This window comes from Euprymna scolopes, chromosome 12, assembly GCF_053919585.1.
Source record: "Euprymna scolopes isolate OS-2025 chromosome 12, ASM5391958v1, whole genome shotgun sequence".
Classification (NCBI taxonomy): domain Eukaryota; kingdom Metazoa; phylum Mollusca; class Cephalopoda; order Sepiida; family Sepiolidae; genus Euprymna; species Euprymna scolopes.
The window spans coordinates 38,796,865-38,819,673 of NC_136493.1; the positions used below are offsets into that span (position 1 = coordinate 38,796,865).

At 33.7% G+C, this 22,809-nt stretch overlaps 2 protein-coding genes across 3 annotated transcripts in view; one reads left to right on the forward strand and one right to left on the reverse strand.

Annotated features, from left to right (window-relative positions):
* The window catches only part of LOC145291252 (uncharacterized), a 207,057-nt gene extending 189,292 nt beyond the window's left edge, over window positions 1-17,765 (reverse strand). The window contains exon 1 of one of the 2 annotated variants that reach the window (XM_080136860.1): window positions 17,714-17,765. The gene's annotated coding sequence lies outside the window, so the exon portion shown is untranslated. The remainder of the gene's footprint in view (window positions 1-17,713) is intronic. The other variant, XM_080136862.1, reaches the window with a different exon arrangement.
* LOC145291034 (uncharacterized) overlaps window positions 9,507-22,809 on the forward strand; it is a 199,304-nt gene continuing 186,001 nt past the window's right edge. Inside the window, exon 1 of the mRNA XM_080136540.1 lies at window positions 9,507-9,939. The gene's annotated coding sequence lies outside the window, so the exon portion shown is untranslated. The remainder of the gene's footprint in view (window positions 9,940-22,809) is intronic.

Sequence of the window (22,809 nt, forward strand, 5' to 3'; positions counted from 1 at the left end):
TACTATAATCCCCATAATATTAAAAAAATATTTTTACTTGTTTACTGTTGTTTAAAATAATTAAATTGATTTTCCTATGAGTTTGTTTTCTACCGAGCTTTGTAATTTTTTAGTGATTCAACTTATTTTAAAGAGTTTTAGTTCAAAAGTTTTTTTAAAAAAGTAATATCGAGTGTTACTTTTTAACAGAAAATGTCCGACATGAGAGGATCACGTCCAAGGAGTCTCGATAATCGCTCAAAAATAGAAAAATAAAGAAAATACTGAGGTAGATATAGTTTTAAAACGAGCCCCCTTTCTCCCTCCAAAAGAAAATAAAGTTGTATATTTTTAGGTAATGTCGAAAATCACTGTGCGGAAAAAAAAAATCAAGCCACCGGAAGTGAATACGGTTGATTATGTAACGAAACCGAAAGGAAGACACGAAAACCAAAACCACATATTTATAAAAAAAATTATTTTAGTTTTTAATATTTCGTGTGTTATTATGAAGCAAACAAACAAAAAAGAAAACACTTTTTGTATTATCAAATAATAAAATAAATATTTTATTTAGAAAAATTAATTTAGATTAAACACTTTTTGTGTTCACGAAACACCATGCGGACAGCGGCTATCTTTTCTTGGTGCGTTTAACTAAACTGTCCCCAGGTGGCGCTTCTAACTCATAAAACATTTAAATTACTACTTTGTTGTTGCTCCTTTAAAGTTGCTTTAATAAAAAAAAAAATGTTTCATTTAAATTATTTATCTGTTAAAAAAAACCAAAAACAAACAAAAGAAAAACGCTATTTTACTTTATAAAAATCCAATGTTGGTTTTATTACAAAATTTGTTTTATTAAAATTATATTTTCTTACAAAGACTTTTAAATAAATGTTTTTACAATTATATATTGATACATTTTTATGCCATAAATGTTTTGGTTTTCAAATATTTTTCTGTTCGGAAATTTCTTTTTGTTTGTTACTTATTTGCCGCGTTATTTGACCAAATAGAAATTGGAGTTATCGCCCGCTAACAATAGCCGCCATCTGCATACTGCAGAAGTGCTCCCGAAATGACTTTTAAACGATACCCTCCCTATGTTAGGAAAGGCTTTCGAAATAATAACGTTATCATTTCAGCGCGGTACTAAAAATACATCCGTGTTTTCTTTTTTGTTGTTTCGTAATAACACGCGAATTGTTTAAATTAAATTGATTCTTCTAAATAAAATATTTGCTTTCTTTGATAATACGTACGTGTTTTCTTTCTTTTATTTTTGTTTCGTAATAATAACACAAAACGTGTTAAAACTAAAGAAGTTTTGAAATAAATATATGGTTTCGTTTTTCGTGTCTTGACTCCATGATCAAGTTTATTTTTTTAAAACAAGAGTTAAAAATATTTTTTTAAAAAGTATACTGGGATGTGTGTAGTGGCCTTTAAAAACAATATCCCCTTCAAGAAAAAAAAACATAAAATGTGTTTTCAATCGATATTTATTCTGTTGGAAATACAAGAACAGGACTTACCGGCTGTTGGCTAGGGAGAGATGGAAAGTTTACACCAGAAATTCCCGCTAATTTTATAGCAATAGGTGTTGTTGTACGATTGCTCTGATTGGATGTGCAAGCATATATTAAGGTCTTCTGGGAACGATCGTCAGGGCTTTTTGGCGCCAATTTCAGTTGATGAACAGTGTTGTAATTGAGTTGACTTATTTTTCCAGTGGAATCGGTCTTTGATAATCTTTTACAAGACCAAGGTAATACATTACCTAAAGCGAAAGGTCGCAACATACCTTTGTTGCAATTTATTTCCTGATTTACTTTGAGAAGTTCGAGTGGATTTTTCCCACAATTCAATAACGGAGCAGTTTTCCGACTTAGGAAAAAAAGAACGAGTTTTCCAGGGACGAGTTCTCCAGGACGAGTTTTCTGAGCACAAAAAAAAAAAAAAAAAAATATAGATGACTAGAGCTCCATCAGCTATAATTTAATTCGAAACCAAAACTTATGAAGCATTCCGGGTAAAATTATTTATAAGAAAATAAATTACCTGAGTGCCATCAGTTATAATCGAAACCAAAACCAAAACTTATGAAAAAATCCTGGTAAAATTATTTATTATAAGAAATGAGAATCCATAATTAAACAATAGTCACTCGGATGTAATTATGACACACAAAATAAATAACACACATGCTATCGTATTGATATATAATATTGTTACAAAGTCATAAAAAACACACTCCTTTCCTACTACTAACCCTAAGTACAGGTGGCAATACGAAAAATATAGCAACTACATGTGATTATATGAATTTGCTGATCGGCCTTAGAATTAGTGGTAAAAATTACTTAACTGTTGAGAAGTTATAATGTACAGAAATGGGGACCAGTTTACATTATATTTATATGCACAACTGAATCCTCCATTCTAAATTCCAAAATAACGTTTCAGTGTGCTCACACATAATCGCATAAAAAAGTAGCATCTCATATGTTTTGGGTATTTTAAATGTAAATGAAAGTTTTTTTTAAGTTAACAAACTTCTCAATGTTTGCTCTTCCAAAGTTTTGATAAACTTGTGAGATTTTCATCTATATTTTCACTTGTGCCAAAACCAAACAAAATATAAGGAAACAAGAAATATTTCAAAGGATGTGGTGATCCGACAAAACCAGCGTCAGGAAAAAAAATGCCAAGTATGTTAAATTTTTTATATTAAGTGCGAAGTCTCTAATAGACACCATATGGCCATTAATCAAATAGGTGCGAAAAGCTTTTTAAAATCTGTGATATTGAATAGACAAGTGAACTCTAGAACATTTACTTTGCTTACAAAAAACAACAAAAAACAAAAAACAAAAAAACTAAAAAAAAAACAAAACAAATTAAATAAGATTTGGAGAGTCATAAAACTTTATTTCAGAAGAAGCCGATGACAACCACCCCAATGTATAGCTGCCGCCAATGAAATTTACCACCAACACCCCACCCAGAGCATTTAAAACTTGTTAATAATCATATGAACTCCTTCCGATGAGGGGACATAGACATTTAAGCGAATAGATGCGAAACGATTACAAAGGCAATAGGCAGGTTATAAATGCCCAATAAATGAAATAAACTCTGCTAATCAATGTTAAATCTGTAAATGAGATTTATAACTCATTCTGTGGCCCTTCTCAGTCTTATGTTCCTATTTACAATGCCTCCCCACGGGACAAAGTTAGGCACCAGAGTCGTTTTTTTTATGTGGTGAAAAGGAACAAAAATAAAAATTGTCTCAGCCGTGAAGGATTTCTCCTTCACTGACAGAACAAAAAACTGAAGTGCCGCATCTGAAGAACAGATACTACACTTTCATCTTGACGTTGTAAAGGAACAACTTCTAATGATAAAAAACACTTTGTGTTTGTTTTATTTTTTATTTAACAATTTTAAAGAATCGGTTTGGAATCGGAAATTAGACTAATTTTTCCAATCTCGATACCGATACACGCAAAAATTTCGATTTTTCCGATTCTCGATTTCGATTCCGATTAATCGTCCCAACACTAATATCGGATTTTGTCAAAACATTGTTAATTCACTGCCCGCATAACAGCAGCCGTATAGCGCAACGGTTAGAAGCTCCGACTGTCGTTCGGGCAATCGGGTTTCGATCCTGGCTTCACTTAGTTGCTTATCTAGCCTCACTGATGAACTGTGAAACAGCGAAACAATACTGTATGTGGATGACATAGATATAAGCCAATGCAAGCCAAGCTTTTGGTTAACATTGTATACCAAATACGTTTAATGGAAATACGTAATTGAAGCAAAATAAATTGTCTTAGACTATAAAAATATTTATAACGCTAGTGATGCTATTTAACAATTAATTTATATTTATGATCGCTTATTTCTGAATTAATGTTTGAGACATGACGTAAATCATAAATCTATGACGTCACATAAAAGCTAAAATTAGGTTTGTAATGTAATGCTTTAAGATCTATTGATAAGAAAACTGTAAAACATCAGATTGTAGATCTCAACTTTATTTGTTGAGATTAAACTATTTTGTATCAATATCTTCTAGTTTTTAATAGAAATAAAATACTCATTTTAAAAGTTCTAAATGACCGTCAGGCAAGCACGCAGACACAGAAAATTACCCATATGTTATGAATGGACATTAATGTATATAACAGCAGCACAAAGTATATATATATATATATATATATATATATATATATATATATATATATATATATATTTGTTTATTGTTATATAAACATGCTCACATCCCGCTGCTACAAACAGCCACTTGTTTCAATCAAACAACATATATCATCAGGCAGCGACTTTACTATTCAAATGTTCATTGAATAATCTTATTATTGTTATTCAATGAACATTTGAATAGTCAAGTCGCTGCCTGATGATATCTGTTGTTTGATTGAAACAAGTGGCTGTTTGTAGCAGCGGGATGTGAGCATGTTTATATAACAATAAACAAGTATTATCAGCTCTTTTTATTGAGCACTATCTAACAACCTCGTTGAATTCACTAGTCCATTACTTTTGAATAAAAAAACCCGAGTATATATATATATATATATATATATATATATATATATATATATATATATATATATATATATATATATATATATATAAAATGAAAATTTGGAGTTACATTCCGTAAATTAAAAAAAAAAAAAATACGAGAAATGTTTTTCAACAAAACATACAAAATTTTGTATTCCTTGATGAAAAAGAAATTATTTGTAATTTTTTAATTTACACAATAAAACTCCAACTTTTCATTTATCCAATTCATCTATCTCGTATACGCAGCTTTTTAAAAATCTGATTGTGATTCTCTTATAAATCCTGACTTTGAATTTTAATTATATATCATACCGTGTTTAAATATATATATATATATATATATATATATATATATATATATATGCTTAAGTGGCAGTTTTAGTCATTTAGAATTGCTTACCGATCACTCATTTTTCGACCCAATTTCAAACAATTATTACAGTTTATAGATCACCGTCTCAGCTTGCTTGTGAAAAATATCAATTTTTGTTTAGTAAAACTAAAGTTATGATGAATTTAGTGGTGTTAAAAATCGTAAAAAAAAAACACGTAAGGAGGTGAACGACGTTTTTTATGACTGGTTTCCATGGCAACCACGTCGCTTCAGTGACTCGTGTTGCTACTATTTCACTGCTGTCGCGAAAACAGAAGTAACAAGTGAAACAGACAGAATAAAAGAACGAAAAGGAAATAATTACGAGGATTTTATTGAAGCAGACGAATGCAATACATTGTTATTACATATGTGTGTGTTATGTTTATGAGGGCAAAACATAAGACTGAAATTAAACAAAGAACAAATGAATTCAATGAAAGCCTGGGAAAATCATGGATTACAATAGAAAATGCGAGCATGAAAAGTAATATGGTTAATCCTTAACATGGAAAAGTAAATAACTAGTATGCGTGGTTGCAGAAAAGAATAATGGGGGAGGAGTCGCGAAATAGGAGCGGGTAACTGGGGAACAGAATGAGATATGGGGCCGGAGGATTCGCCCGGGGCCAGCCTGGATTTGTGTGCTGGAACTGTGTGGGCGAGGGCCACCGGTCGAGAGTGTGCCACACTGTCTACGAGAAGACACCCCGACAGAATGGGAGAGTCAGAGTGGGCATCGTAAAGACCGAACTGAACGCGTGTCAGAGAAGAGGCAAAATTGACCGCTTCTCCTACAGCCACCAGTCCCACAGGTGTTGGCGGTGTGGAGACCTGAGACATATTAGGAGGGACTGCCCTGACCGAAGGAAAAGCCACTCGAGGGCGAAAGATCCTCTGGAGAGAGGGAATCAGAACCCCCCCCCCCTCGGCGAATCTGTAGAGAAAGAGAGGTAGGGCAGACAGGTAGGGTTGGAAAGAAACCACTGTCACAAGTTGCGATGCTCACGGGAGCGGGGTACCAGGAGAGAACCCTGAGACAGGAAAAGAGGAGAGCCCAGGTGTTCCCTCCGCTCACAAAAAAGGGAGAACTCACCTGTAATGTGACGATAGGAGCCACGCAGGTGAAGGCTCTGGTTGACACCGGAGCGATAATATCCCTAATAGACGCGGACGTCTGTCGGACTGTAGCAGGGAGGAGAAGGTTGTACCCGTCGGATGTGGGGCTCAGTCAGGCCGACGGTAGCTGGATGTCGGTTACAGAGAAGGTATGGCTACCCGTACGAGCGGCCGGAAAGAAAGAGAATTGTATGTGGTACCCGGGCTATGCAACGAAATGATTCTGGGAGAGGATTGGCTCCGAGCGAGGGGAGCCACTCTGAGTTTTAATCCAGACACGCTAACGGTGAGAGGGGTAAAGATACCACTAGGTGACACAAGGTCTGTCCCTCTCCCTATGGGAGCTGACAGCAACAGGAAGCTTTCCCCAAGAACGGTCGGGGCCTGTATGGGCAAGGTGGATAGCACCAAGGAACAGGGAGGAAAATTGTCCCAAGTCAAACGGGTAGCGACGTATAAGGTTAATAAGAAGGGTTTGGCAGTCTTTGACTAGCGAGCGAGACGGACACATCGGCTCTCGCCCCGCCTGGGGTGAGAGGGGCAGAAATCTCAATAAGAACTAACTTGAAAAGATCTTGTTCTTAGCAAGAGAATTAACCTGATATCTCAAGTATACAACCTGCATCACGAAGCGCGGATAACGAAAACACGACTTTAAACAAATGTAGAATGATTGCAAATAATTATTTTATTTTGTCTAAACGAAAATGACCACAGGTTTTTCTTTGTTTTTCGATTGCCGGCATAAGTGAAGATGCAGTTTATTTCAGGTATGCCCTGACGCCAGACGACGAAGACACATACACAAAACCAGAGTGACGGCCGAAGAGGACAATGTTGCCACACGGACTTGGGGTCATGCACGTTTAACATGCCTTGAGCAGCGGAGGTATGTTTTCCAGTGACCAGGGCGAGCGAGTCTGGTCACGCTTGAGGGGTCCACCACTAAACGACGCATGCCCGGGACACGAAAGTGTCACATTCACGTACCAGTGACATATATCTGTTATAATCTGGTGTCGATGACTATCACGATCTGTTGCCGTGACTCTTGTGTCACAACGTCATGCGCGTGACACGTCCCGTTACATTAGTTGTATAAACTGGAAAAGAAAAGGACAAGATATTCTAGTAAAAAATAGAATAAATTTATAACTTATAATATTACAGCATACATTTATTTTTAAATTCAATTTATAACATTATATAATCAATTCTTAATGCTGCAATATTTTAAGTTATAAATTTATATTTTTTACTAGAATATCTTGTCCTTTTTTCTAGTTTTAATAACTAGAATTTTTTACTTTTCCATGTTTAAGCTTAACCATATTACTTTTAATGCTCGCATTTTTCTATTGTAATATAATATTGTTTTTAAATAACCGAAACAGTGTTTCATCGTAAACAACTTACGATCCTTGCAAACGTAGAAGATTAAATAACTTACTGACAAAATAATTTTCCAATAAATTAAATTCATCACATAATATTTTTGATATAGTTTTTAAGATTAAAAAGCTTCCAAGAGAGAAAGACAGAGACGAGAAGAGGTACCCGGCGTTGCCCGGTATTAAACGTAACGTTAAAAAAAAAATGAAGTAAAAATAAAAACGAAGAGAAACTGGAACATGTGCATGCGATTATTATGTTTTTTTTTTTCTAAACAGTTCACTTTTTGTAAGTAAAAAAAGCAAATAAACTCAGGCTGAGATCGAAACCCGAACCTAAAGACAGAGAGTCCAATACGATAACCATCGGACCAACAACACCATCTTTAGAAAGTGTTTTTAAAGCTCGTGAAACTTGAAAGATATAAAAATCTGATGACTTCAAGTACCAATTTTTCTATGCATCAGCAGCCCTTTTTTCATGGGCGAAAACCGATTTAAAAAGTTTTCCACATATCTGAATACCCTATATACCAAATTTCAAATCTGCACATTAAAAATCCATTGACTCATATATATATATATATATATATATATATATATATATATATATCAATGGTGGCGCACTAGTCATTTTGTTTTTTAACTTTTAAAATCATTACTATATATTAGGTACAATATAATATAATAAAAAAACGAAATCTGCATTAATCAAAATATCATGTTTAAGCGTATTTTACAACCAGGCAATGCCAGGCGGCCTGCTAGTATAGACATATAATAATTATAAAACGTCACGGACAATTCACGCCTGCATATTTTTTGCTTTGATCCGTTTTTAGTTCCTTACCAGTAATCGGTTTTCAAGCTGAAATTGGCTGGTGTATCTGCCGTACCCATTTTGAACCCTATTACTTTCAAATCTATTTGGATCCATCTTCAGGGGTTATCAGGTACTGAACGTATATTTATTAGTCTTGTTTGGCAGCATATTGTAATTGGTATAGTCTTAATAAGTTATTAATATGATAGGTATTTTAGTATGTTATCACTAGGGCTATAAGAACAACATATTCTTTTCATTGTTTTGACTCTCGAGTATATATCAGACACAGTTTATCAACCGAGAACCACATCACTCTATATAAAAGCATTAAAGATATCAACCGATACACACTCGAGAGTCAAAACAATTAAAAAAATATGCAGCTGTCCTGGCCTTAGTTATCACTATGATTGAAGTTCATTTTTTTAGTGGATACATTGTTTCTGTTTAAATGTGTAATGGTTTTTAATACAAGGCTTGTTCCAATAGTAAGGCCTCCTTTTTTAACTAAAAAACTAAAAAGTTAAAGAACTATGAAGACCATAGTGGTACTTTTAAAACGAACGACATTTTTTGTTCTCAAATTTATTTTTCTACATAGTCACCACCATTCGAAATGAACTTTCGTCAGCCTCTTTTGATGCCTGGTTCATAAAAGTTCGGAGTCAGCTTTATCAATAACGGCATTGCTGCCACTCTGAAATCGACGAACCCATCTTTTAACTGTGTTGACATCAACTGCATCGGCTTCGTAAGCGTTCAATAGGCACGAGTGAATGTTGATTGGTTTAATTTTTCTGCATAGAGGAATTTAACAAAGCATCTATGACAGTCCATGACAGGAATTGCATTTTTAGCGGCTCACACCGTCAACATCTGCAACAGAGAGATGAAACTTTCAAGTAATGAATGAAAGTCGGTCATCAAAACAATACAATCTGATTCAGTGCGGTGTAATAAAAGTAGAAGGCATTATTTTTGGAACGTCCGTCGTATACAGTCGTTGTGCTTGTTCATTTGTTTGTTCTAATACAGCCGGTTTTTCTATAAATATATCCTGCGTTTCTGTTGTTCAATGTATAAACCCGATTGAAAATGTGATCGAATCTATTGAATTTTGGCATATTATTACCATCTTAGTGCTAAACATATTTTTGTAGCTTTTCAAAGAGGCGGCTGCCTGTTCTAACACGAATAATTTTTCTTTTCCTTTTCTTTGGCTCGCGCTCACGTGTCTGCCTCTCCAGATCAGACGGTCACGAATACAAAGCACTGAAAGTCGACGAAACCGGAGAACTCTTCATAAAGACGGACTTGTCGTTCACAAAAGAATAAATAGCGGATTAGTTTACCGATCAGCGCACTAGCCCAACGCAAAAGAGACAAAAAACAAAAAAACAAAAAAACAAACACAAACACACACACACACACACACACACACACACACACACACAGGTATATTTTAGATGTACTTAAGTCCCACCTCATTCTTTTATTCAATGTCTCGCCTTTATCTTGCGGCACGAACATACATATAATCGAATGTGAACGCAAACTGGTTTTCCAGTTATATTTTCAAGGTCAACGGAACCAGTATGTTATTCTGGTTTCAACTATCAGCATATTCAAAACGTGGCATGGTAAGTGATTGTTGAGCGTGCGTTATTTGAATGTCTTTTTTTAGTAAGTGTTTTTAAAGGATTGTTTTTGAACGCGTGTTTTTAAACGAATCCATTTTAAAGATATGTTATTTTAATGTTAGTCTTTAAAGGATTGTTTTTTTTAAATGTTTCTTTTTTTTTTAATGAGTGTCTTTGAAAGTATGTTCCTGAACGCGTGGTTTTAAATGAGCGCCTTTTGAAATCATGTTATTTGAATGTCTACTGTTGAACGAGAGTTTTTTGAATGTATGTTTATCATGGAACTTTTGAACAAATGTTTACCAAGCAAATGTTTTTGAAATTCGTTTTTTTTTATGTTTGTGTTTTATGAGGTTTTTGAACGATTATTTCTGAACGAGTGGTTTTTAAACAAGTGTTCTATTAAGATGGGGTTTTTAATGTTTGATTTTTGAGCGTTTTTGTTTTTAAACAAATATGCCTGAACCGGTGTTTTTAAACAAAACGTATATTTAGAACACGTTTGAACAAACCGTATATTTAGAACACGTTTGAACAAACCGTATATTTAAAACACGTTTGAACAAACCGTCTATTTAAAACACGTTTGAACAAACCGAATACTTAGAACACGTTTGAACAAAACGTATATTTAGAACACATACATTTTAAACGGATGTTTATGTAATTCTTTTGTGGACAAGTGGTTTTTAACGTGTGTTTATAAATGAGATTTTATTGAAAGAATATTTAATGAACGAGTGTTTTTGAAAAATGTTTTTATATGCGTCTTTTCTGAATGCATGTTATTTTTTTGGAACGTGTGTTGTTGAATATTCGGTTTTGAGTGAATTTATTAATAACACATTTTCTGAACGAGTAGACTTTGAACGGATGTATTTTGAGCGCGTTGTTTTGAAGTTCTGTTTATTGATCGCGTGCTTGTGAAAGGAGTATTTTTGAATGTGTATATTTTAGAATTTCTATTCTTATTAGGAGTGTCTTTTAAGTCTGTATTTTTTGAACACATGTTTTTGAACGCGTGTTTTTAAATGACTATTTTTGAAAACATGTTTTTGAACGCGTGTCTTTAAATGAATATTTTTAATACATTATTTTGAACGAGTGCTATTTGCACGAATTTTCTATCTTTATTGGAACAGTTCAATTTGTATGGTTTCATTAAGATATTATAAAATACTAGATAATTCTGGGAGAACTAGACGCATGACTCATAAAGATATTGGCTACTAGTATCCGCCTTTTAACAAGCGTCATTATAAAACAGGGTCAGAAAGTCTAGTTATCCCTACCAATAAGCAACAGCAATAAAGGTACAGTAACACAGAAATACAAAAAAATGAACGAGTTATAATCAACAGAGAAGCAGTGCCACAATAATGTGCTCAACAAGTACAAAGAGGTTCCATGAAATTTTCACCTGATGCCACAGGAAACGTGAGAGGAAGGGCTTTTCTGTTGTAGTAAGAGAACGAGCTTTTCCCGTAAGGGTCTTATATAGAGGAATTAAAGATTGGAGCCCAACCGAGCACATTCAATGGCGATAACGATATATTATAGAGATACTAGCAAGGTTTCTTTTGTGAGAAATTTTTATTAGGTCCATTTATGAGTATATTTAACGAAAACCGAAGCGTGTTATTACGTTTTTGCATATTATTTTGATTCTTCAGGCAACTATTCTCATCTTGACTGTCATTTTCACAACATTTCGAAACGTGAAAATTACAATCATAATGAGAAAAGTAGTAGTAGTAGTAGTAGTAGTAGTAGTAATTATACGAAACGTGCGACAAAAACGGACGAAGCCTTTTATTGAAATGCGAGGATGGATTCAGTTTGTTCACGTTAAGAACAGTAAAACGAAACAAGAACACTCTCACATGAAAAGAAGTAGTACAACAATAGAAAATAACATGTAATGATACTAGACATTTCGGTTGGGATCAATGTGTAGTATCTGGTCTGTCCTCGATTAATGGAAATCTTGATTTGGGAAATTTTTTTTTATTTCTGTCCCAATTTAGAGTGCCCCCTTGTTTTTAAGACAGCTGCATTTTCAACACATTCAAAATCCACCACGTGACTAATATTGTCCTCGTGGATAGAGAAGTAAATAGAGAAGACTATCACACATACAGACATGATATGAACGCAAAGTTTCGATTTTTTGGATTCCCGATTCCGATTAATCGTCTCAACACTAGTATTTAGGTTTTAGTTAAAATAGAATAAAAAAATTATCAAACAAAACAGTGGTCTCTCATTTTCGTAAACCTTATTATTTGTTAATGGTTCTAATTAAACTTTAACCCCCTTCCTTTTTGCTATATATAATTTAGAAGAAATATTTCCTAATTTTTTTTTTTTGATAACTTTTGATTTTATTTAAAATTTTACTTTTAACTAGAACCTAAATATGAAACGTTGGAAATTATAAATGATAGTTAGCTCTGTCCCAATATCAAATATGGTGACTATTGTACCTGAAGAAGGCCAGAGGTTACATCGACCAAAAACGTTGTACGAATAACACCCAATAAAAAACATTAGTACCAAAAATATCTAAACACAAATTCCATAAACAAAGCTTTTTTTCCAGAACTGCCTGCCTTTGGAACACTGTTACGCTGGTCTGCTTTCCAGTTGAAATGATGTTGCGCTATGACCCGTGTGAGAAAAGACAACCAGCCAGAACAAAGATTTTAAAAACATTTTATGTTCGTTCGAATTGAGATGCTAGTAAGAAATAAACGTAAATCTGATTCGATATTACAGTCGTAGCTGTTCATATAAACGGCAGAAATCCTAATCTTCATTCGAAATCAAGTACAGATACGACACATTTTATTTAACCATTCGCATACCTAAGGTTATAAACAAAGAATTCCATGTTTCTGAATTTTCGAGATGAGGATTGATAATTTGTATTTATTGGGTTATTCAGAGTACTTTTCTCATCTTGAGTGTTTTTCTCACAACGTTACTGCCCATATAATTTTCTACCTTCTTCGAATCTATTTTATTAAACACGGGAATCTTTCTGTCGAACTCGGGAATCTATTACGAACGGGGCACACTCTAATCCACAGCACTAGCATATTCTTGTTTCGCCAGTCTTACCTGCAAGGATATGTGATGTACCGAATAAAATACAAAGTAAAATTCAATTCTAAGCTGCAATCTTGTATAGGTTGAAGGTTCAATTCTCAGTGCGGACATACTAAGAATACAATTTAAAATTACCTAACATTTATATACGACTATGGCGGACGTAATATATCTCTGCTAAAACTAACGAATATTTAACCTAAAATAAATATTTTCATTATGTTTATATCGTATTGGAGGTGATCCTTTAATTCCAAATTAAACTTTTTTTATTTTTTTATTTTTATTTCGTACTATTAGTCTCATCTTTATTAGTTGTTGTTTTTGGATCTTTTTATTGGTTCACAACTTTTCGGCCAACTTCCTCTGGCCTTCGTCAGGTGGTAACCGCGGCGGATAGGAACTTCGAATCTCCTAACTGCATTCTCAGCCATCACTGCCATCCGTAGTTGTTGTCGTCTCACCGCATTTTTGATCAATTACCTCAGGCACGCTTTGGGTGGGATTGAAACCGCTATCTTCAGACAATGTTCATCTGGAACCGTAGAGATTCAACGTCTCTATCAACTGCGCCCCGAAGGGCGATCAAGGTTGGATTCTTTGCTCTTATAAATCCACGTTTATTTATTATCTGATCTTCCATAGTCAGGTCCGTACCGATTGGTATGTATATATATTATTCCTTAATTGGAATTCATTTTTTGAGATGAGCATTATATGTTATTTTTTATTTTTTTATTTCGGACTATTAGTCTCATCTTTATTAGTTGTTGTTTTTGGATCTTTTTATTGGATCACAACGTTTCGGCCAACTTCCTCTGGCCTAATAAAGATGAGACTAATAGTCCGAAATAAAAATAAAAAAAATTAACATATAATGCTCATCTCAAAAAATGAATTCCAATTAAGGAATAATATATATATATAAACGTTTTTAATTAAAAAAAAAAGTTGTTATTTTACTTTGAAATTTAGCTTTTGGCAATTTGTAATTCAACTTCATTTAATTTGACATTGATCTATTTTTAATTTTAAATTCGATATTTTTAATTTGAAGGTAAAAAGATCGTTTTTATTTCAATTTTTTTTTATTGGGACTTAATTAAGAATATCGATCAGCGTCAATTACAAATAAAATATCAGTTTTATGAAAATTAAAATTTATCATGGCAAATCATGAACAATTTTACTTGTTGCACTTAGTTTGATTTCCCTGGCGAGAATAAATGTCAGATTAATTCCTTGATAACAGTTCAACATTTCAGTGTAGAACTCCACTCCACAAAAAGACACTCGGGAAACTTTTAATGTGTTTTTAAAAAATTTAATTTGACATTTTTTGGCAAAATTCCTAGTTCTAATGTATTTCGATGTGAGCAAGATTCGCAGCACGTCATCTTAAGTTTATATATACGACTTTTAGTAGAGTCGGTCAGATTGCTCGTAAGTATGCTAACCATATTTTTAATAATGAGAGATTCATAACATACCAGCCACGGTATAGCTGGAAATGTCTTCGCACTTATTAAATCACTAGCGAGGGGGGCACCCGCCTTTGCCAGGTCGTAAAATCCGCTTAAATATGATATTTTAATTTATCCAGATCTCGTATATATTATTATAGAGTCGTGATTTCAAAAGTAAAAAAAAAAATTATTAGGGTGCCATCAGCTAGAATCGAAACCGAAAGCAAAACTGTAGCATTCAATGATGGTGACCTTACTACCGTACCAACTAATTAAACATAAGATGAATGTACAAAATGTATAACGATTTTTTCAATTTTGACCCGTTTTTGACCCCTTAAAAACTATTTTAACCGGCTAAAGACCCATAAAAGGACGGTTCATAAAACTCCAATCATTTGAGGCCCCTAGAACCGCTATGCAACTTTTAGTTTCGGTAGAGATAGAGTTTGAAAATATACAGACAGACAGACGGACATCTATCATAGTATGTTTAAGTGTAAAACACCAAGCCCCAAGTCAGCAAACCTATTGCGCTCGCGCTCTCTTTTTCTCTCTTAAAATATAGTATTATTTATTTATTTGTCACGTAAGAATGGCGTTTTCCTGTGCGTGAAATGTTACTCCCGGTACAAATAGCCTTGCTCGAATTATAATTGGAAAATTCCACTATCTAGTTTTTCACATTAGATTAAAATTTACCATACTAACTATCTTTAAACACCTGCATCTAAAGATTATTACAGCAAATTATGAAATCGGCAAACCCAGATCTTTTCAGGTGTGTATTGAAGAAGAAGAAGAAGAAGAAGAAGAAGAAGAAGAAGAAGAAGAAGAAGAAGAAGAAGAAGAAGAAGAAGAAGAAGAAGAAGAAGAAGAAGAAGAAGAAGAAGAAGAAGAAGAAGAAGAAGAAGAAGAAGAAGAAGAAGAAGAAGAAGAAGAAGAAGAAGAAGAAGAAGAAGAAGAAGAAGAAGAAGAAGAAGAAGAAGAAGAAGAAGAAGAAGAAGAAGAAGAATAATAATAATAATAATAATAATAATAATAATAATAATAATAATAATAATAATAATAATAATAATAATAATAATAATAATAATAATAATAATAATAATAAAAAAAAAAAAAAAAAAAAAAAAAAAAAAGTAGTAATAGGCAAGCAGGCTCGAACCCGTACCGCGAAAACGGAAAAGAACGTGAAATTAAAAAAAAAAAAAAGTGACGTCTTTGCTGGTGCGCCCATCGCCAAAGCGGAAGTGACGAATGTTTCAATTAAGGCTAGTCAATCGAAAAGCGGGGATGACTTTCGAAAATATCGGCGAAAAAAAGGCACCCCTTCCTGTAGAAAAGTGTCCAGTTCAGGGTGAAGGAATTAATGTTTTTAGCCAATTCTTCGATATTTGTCGTCCAAAAGGTTGAGCTGAAAATCCGTCGCCTCTGTCGAAAATATTAGGCATACATACATACATTTAAACACACAGATTAGACACAGGGAGAAGAATTGCTATTTTATTGATCGTAGTATTTATTATTGGCAGCTTTTTGAACGTAAAGTAGTATTTTTAGCTCTTCACATCAAATGATTTTATACCTTATTGGAAGCAACTTCCATAAATGAGGTGTCTATTGATTATGAATCAAATTTAATGCAAATCTGAAATATTTGAATTTTCAAATGCGAAGTTGTACCTACATTATGCTTAATAAACCAACAGCAAAATACTCCAAAGAAACTGAAATTTGATAAATATTTAGTAATTAAAGTAAAATACCAATTGTTAAATTATAACAAAAATCGGAGATATTTGAATGGTCGATCCTGCTATGCTAACTTTGCATTAAAAAATATAAAAAAACTAATAATGCCACTTTGCCCACCATTACGCCAAGCAGTTGTATTCTAAAATTCATAACGATTAATTAATTAATTTAGAATCCTACACATACACAAATATAAACATTTTAAAATACATAAATTTATATGAACAGAGATTACATATTATGCTGCTCAAACAGAAATTGAAACATAACATAGAGTTATTAAGACAATCTATTATGGAATTAAGGAATTGCAAGGTTTGGAATGCTTTTTTTTTATTTAATTTATATTACGTGCTTATAAAACCTTTATAATTTTCGATATTAAACAAAGTACCGAAAGGTTAAAAAATCGTAGAATAGACAAAGCTGAGTACCCCCTTAAGATATGGTTAAAATATTTACGTTTGATTGCATTTCCATCCGGCGGGACAATTAAAACTTCACGAGGAAAACCCGGCAAGTCTTTCGGGATAAACACCCGGCTAGCTATAACAATAAGCATTTCCCCTTTTTATCTGTGCCTTAACCTAAGCGAAATTTCCATGATAGAGTTTATTTTTTCCTAGAGCTGCTCGTCCGTAGAATGCAATACCACGGGCTGACTATGACATGGCGAGGTAAAATATCAGGTTGAGAAATTGGCGCGATCTATCCTTTTCTTGAAGGTAGATGGGTCTCTCTTAAGCCATCGTAGACAACCCATCTAGTGAGGGAGTCACGATAAAAAAAATACCCTTGATTGCCTTGGCGAAGCATCAAATATTCAGCTAGGGACAAAATTTGAATTACTCTACAAACTCGTGTAATGAGTTCAATCTCGGCTTCGGCCGCATGTTTTTCTCTCTTTTTTTTTGTTATAACATAGTCGTTTTAAAGCCTAACGTGAACAGGTTCTTGAAGAGTCGTCCTCTAAGATAAATTATGAAATTTCCAATACAGTACGCATTAACCCTTATCCTTGAGTGGCTTCCGAACCTTAGTCAGTGGTGATTATAGGAAGTAAAAAAAAGAGAACTCTGGATGAGGACATAAATAAAACAAAAATACATCAGTCTAGAAAGATCTCTTCTTCACCGACCGATACCTAAATATTATGTTCTCAGCCGGAAGTCTTCTTTTTTCCTTTTGTCTTAAAATTTTTTACAGCGACTCATTTGTCTCTCTTTCGTTAATGTTTTTCTCCGATCCATTACAATTGAGCCATTTGTCATTAGAACAAAAATGCGACAATGTATACAAACATAAGGAAACATTAAAAAGTATTTAATGTAAAGAAATCTGACTCCATTTCAATGTATCTGTTTAACTCAAACGCATACGTACTTATAATAATTTTGCAATAAAAATACTTGTGTAAAATAAAGGATTTCGATACTTACGGAGATTTCCAAGCCATCATAGAGATACATGAAAGCTCGGCGAGCAGAAAAAATTGCAAAGATTTTATTAAAAAAAAAAAAAAAATTGTCTATTTTTATTTCATTGTCCAGAAGAGAGCTGAGTTTTAAGTTTTTTTTTTTATTTAGGTTAATGGTTTTTAGTCATGTGCAAGCGACTCTATAAGTCACTCCATCAGTCGGTCGGTCTGTCGGTAACATTTTTGTGCTTGGCCTTTTTGGTAAGGATCAAAGGTCTGTTTTTAATAGATGCTGTTCTTAGCTTTTTAAGCTTTTCTTTGCCTTTTAGCCAAGGTCAAAGTGTAAAAACTGAGAGTTAAGTAGGACGTCCCCCAATATGAAAGGGTGTATGCGGTATTATGGTGAAAGAAGATGCTAGCTGGGAGAAACTTTTGATTTTGTTTAGTTCTGGAGTGACAAGGATGACCAACGACCCCCAAAATCCCCCCTTTTGAGTTGGCCATGTACCTAAGTTTTTTTGTTCATCGTTCATTTTTACTGTATTTTTAACATGAATAAAAGATTTAATATCTCAAAGTGTAGTATTTGTTCCTGCAGATACTGCAAGCGAAGACCATATGTGGGGCGACCCCACATATAAGACCTTGGTCAATGTAGGGGCAACCCTTCATACCAATTGTCACTATCCAGCTCCCCTACTCCCCGGGGAGTTGGTCCCCATTTCCCCTTCACTCCTCACATTAAAAATCGGCCTTGTGCCTAATTTGCTCGGTGGGGGAGCAAATAAATACAGCTTTTCTTGGCCTTTTGGCCAAGATCAAAGTGTAGTATTTTTCTTACTACATGCTGTACTTATGTTTGTAATTTTGTGATATAAAGTGAGGGATCACTTTTCTGTATTAATTTAATGTAAAATGATCACCCACTGTACAATCAGTCAGTCTCAAAGCCATTCAAGTCATTCTTCAGATCATTCAATTTGTTTTTGAAGTTATTTTTTAAGCATTCAAGTCATTCTTAAGGTCACTCAATTCATCCTTAAGTTCATTAAAGTCATTCTAAGTCATTTACTTTTTATTTATTTAATTCATTTCAGCCCATTTTTCGGTCATTTTAGTTTATCTTTAAGAATTTCATGACAATCCTACATTCACACATTCATTCATTACATGAGAGCACGCGACTAATGGCTATCGGCCTTGTCCCTTCTTAGTTTTTTATTCATTTTCGTTTCATTCTTTTCTGCGAAAGAAGACATTGCCCGTTGAAATTAATTCAAGTAGGGAACGTGCGAATGAGCAGCACACTTTCTTTTAGTTCTTTTCCGTGGACGCGAGGAACAAAAGGGGTTGTCATGTCCCGTACATTAAGAGGAGGAGTTTTATTATTATCATTATTTTTTTTAAATAAGTATTTTTTGCGGGTAAATAAAACTTCAAATAGAGGATACCAACCGACCGAACCGGCACTAACTGTAACGTTGTCCACAGACCAGCACGTGATCGCGAACGTTATCTCGTTTTCCATTTTTCATAGTTCTCTTTCGGTGACGTCATTTCGCATTCATTTACATCCGTGTTATGTTACATGACATCCCCAGTCGTATGTATATTCCCGTCAAGGAAGATTATGACGTCAGTTTTTTGTAGCTCTTAAAGGAGGGATCGACATACTCATACATACAGCGCCTAGTATTCTTAAATAGTCACCTATTTGGTACTGACCAGACTAAACGTTGCTTACCTTCGGTAATATAACGATAACCGTTGTATCAACATGATGATGCCGTATGTCAAATAGAGGGCGATGGCCGATAAACTGAAAGGCATTTACGAAATAACAGAGAACAAACAATGCAAAAAAAGTAGCAGGAAGAAATGTTGCAAAATATAAAAAGAACAGACCAAATTATTATCAACCTATCTTAGCCAAATTCGGAAATTCTCGCCCAAACTCGGGAATCTCCGTTAGATTTGTGGTGCACTATTCTGTACGAATACCAAAATAAGAATTAAAATTTAAATAATGAAAAACTAGTTGCAACAATTTCATAATTTCATATCTATGCTAACACTCTGTCATAAATCAAACATTAGAAAATAGTAAAAATGCCTTAAAATAATACGAAAAAAACTCTTGATGAGATGACGCTGCATATTTAAAGATTTCAACGAAGAGACACCTTTCTTTGTTTTTAAATCGTTAATAATACGAACTCGTGTTTTAAGAGAAATTCTTCAAAAACGTGAGATCTTTTTCTTTTCTGCTCCTATTTTCCTTCTATCTCTTTTCATCTTTCCTTACAGTTACAGAATCTTCTACTTCCTCGTTTTTATAAAAAGTAACAAACGAATATTTGAACAATTGTCGTACTTTGTATTATTTGGATTCTTCAAACTACGTTTCTTATCTTGAGTGTCATTTTTAGCGATAATGGTAGAACAACGGGCCGTGAAAATTCTACTGTTAGTAAGTTGATAGTGTTTTTTTTTTTTTTTTTTTTTTTTTTTTTTTTGCATGACGTGGTGTGTAGGTTCAACTCCGCACGTAATTTTTTTTTTCATTAACTGCAAAGAATTTTATAAGACTTGAAAATTTACGTGTTTTCTTTCTTTTTTACTTTTTTGCATGGCGTGGTCTGTAAGTCATAAATTTCTTACTGTTTTTTTATTAACTGGAAAGAAGTTTATATAAAATAACTTTATAAAAAAGAACAGTAGGTTCTCTAGAGTGCAATGTAAAAAAAAAAAAACCAAACATATTTTGGATTAAGTTACTGCATGGAGACATGTGAAGCTTCTTCCCGGGCGATTTCATGGATTTCGATGACAATAAAAATATAGGAGTGTGAAATATTCGTTGATCATCATTCGATCCCGAGTAACATCTGGTATCCCTGCTAGTCGTTAATGAACATCATTTAGGAATATTCACCATTTATATTATTTGCGCTATTCAGACTACTGTTCTCATCTTGACTGTTATTCTCACGACTTTCGGTCGATGTAGCTCTCAACTTTTTACAGGTGTATATTGTCGGACTTGAATGAGACCCCGTTTTTTATTATATCAACGGGAGTAATCTGCTCTCGTCCTGTAAGCCACGATCGGGTAGAAATCTTAAATAATTCATAATTGTATTCTTAGTGTAGCCAAATGGCCAGAAAGGAAATATCGTCATTTTGCCCATTTTTTTTTCAGCCAGGAAGCAAATGTTGACGTTAGCTTTCCCATATTTTGTTTGCATAAGTGTTGTCTTTTTTTTTTTTTTTTTTTTACATAGAGCGCCCGGTATTCCTAAATAGCCACCTATCTGATCCTGACCCGGCTTAGCGCAGTTTAACACTTTCTTGCAGGATTTTTCGCAGAAATTCTACGCACCTAATCTAACTACGGACAACTGTTCTCATCTTGGGTGTTATTCACACAGCGTTTCCGCCGAGAGAACTTCTGACCTTCTTCAGATGTATATAGTCCAACTCGGGAATCTGTACGGAATTTCAAACAGAACCATATATTTAATTGCTATCTCTAGTCCATCATCCATGGCAGAGTAGATCCTTAAGTAATTTTTAATTGTATTCTTAGTATCATGCTTAAACCTATCATTATTTTAGATGCGTAGTCTCGTAACATTAATCTAGATTACTTCTTTTTACTATGCAAGCACACACACACACACACACATATATATATATATATATATATATATATATATATATATATATATATATATATAATAAATTCCACAGCCAAACAACGTCGCAGCCCACAGGAGCCATGACAGTCAACGAATATATATATATATATATATATATATATATATATGAAATTGAAAATGTGTCGGTCAAAAGAAGCATTTTGAAAAATGAAAAATATAAAATAAACAGACAAACCGTTAAAAAAACATGCTTTTAGATGCAAATTAAAAATAACTCTTCTTTCTTTCTAATTAATTTCGGATTTAAAATCCTTCGTCCGAGAAAAGTTCTTAGTTTGTCTTTTTTCCTTCGCAAGTAATAAAACAAAAAAAAAAACAAACATCCTCGTGTTGTGTTATCGAGGTCGGGCTTGCTGGTACTGCACGTAGAACTATCTCTTTTGTTATTTAATTATCCGGAAAGTTGCGTGTTCGCCGAATATGAAGTTGGAAATGTCTCGGCCATTTAAACAATTTTTTAGTTTTAATCTAACCTATAATTTATATTTAATGGTTCCGATATTGCATTAAATTCTTTACTAGGTCAACTTAGGAAGTCATTGTCGCCCAACAAAAATACAAATCCTTCATCTAAAAATAAAATACAATTCCGAAACTCATCTAATTTGTTTTTGAACCACTTACCGTCAACCTGAGATGATTTTCGAACAGCGCCCTTAACGACTAATAGTGGAGGCAAAACATTCTTCGATCTCCCTGACACTCACAAAAACATATATACATTGTGGTCAAATTAAAATCATGATAATTTATGAAAGCTTATATATTTGTTGGATTGGACTAACAGTATGTATGAAAAAGTTAACTTTAGTGATATAACGCGAACCGCTGTGTCAGCGTGAATGCAACGACCGGCTGAGAAGTAACAATTCCACGAATCATAGTATCGCATTGAAAAGATTAAAGTTTGTTCACTTTTTCTAGGAACTGCACCATTAGATACTGAGTTTGACCAACGTCGCTCACAAAATATACATTAACTGCAGGCAACGCTTTGATATCAATTTATGCAACCGAACCTTATATTACACGGAAACGTGTCGTATATTTGTGGATGCACGATAGCGTTTCCAACAGTAATTCCTCCTATTTTTTCCACCCGAATGGATCTAAGAGGATTTCAAATTGCATTGTGGTGACTGAATTTATACATTCATGACTTAGAAATTTAATCTATCTGTTACAGATATTGACGGTGTACGACTCTAAGAAACAATTTCTCTCAAATACGTGCGTCAGAAGCAGAGATGCGTCATTGAATCCCTAGTAAAAGTGCATAGAAAATTGTGTTTACTATGTAGAAAAATAAATTCCGGAGCACGAAAGATCGCTCGTTTTCATGCTTCAACCCCTGTCTTTGTAGCTCTTCAACATTTTGAGTAAAAAATTAGGAAAC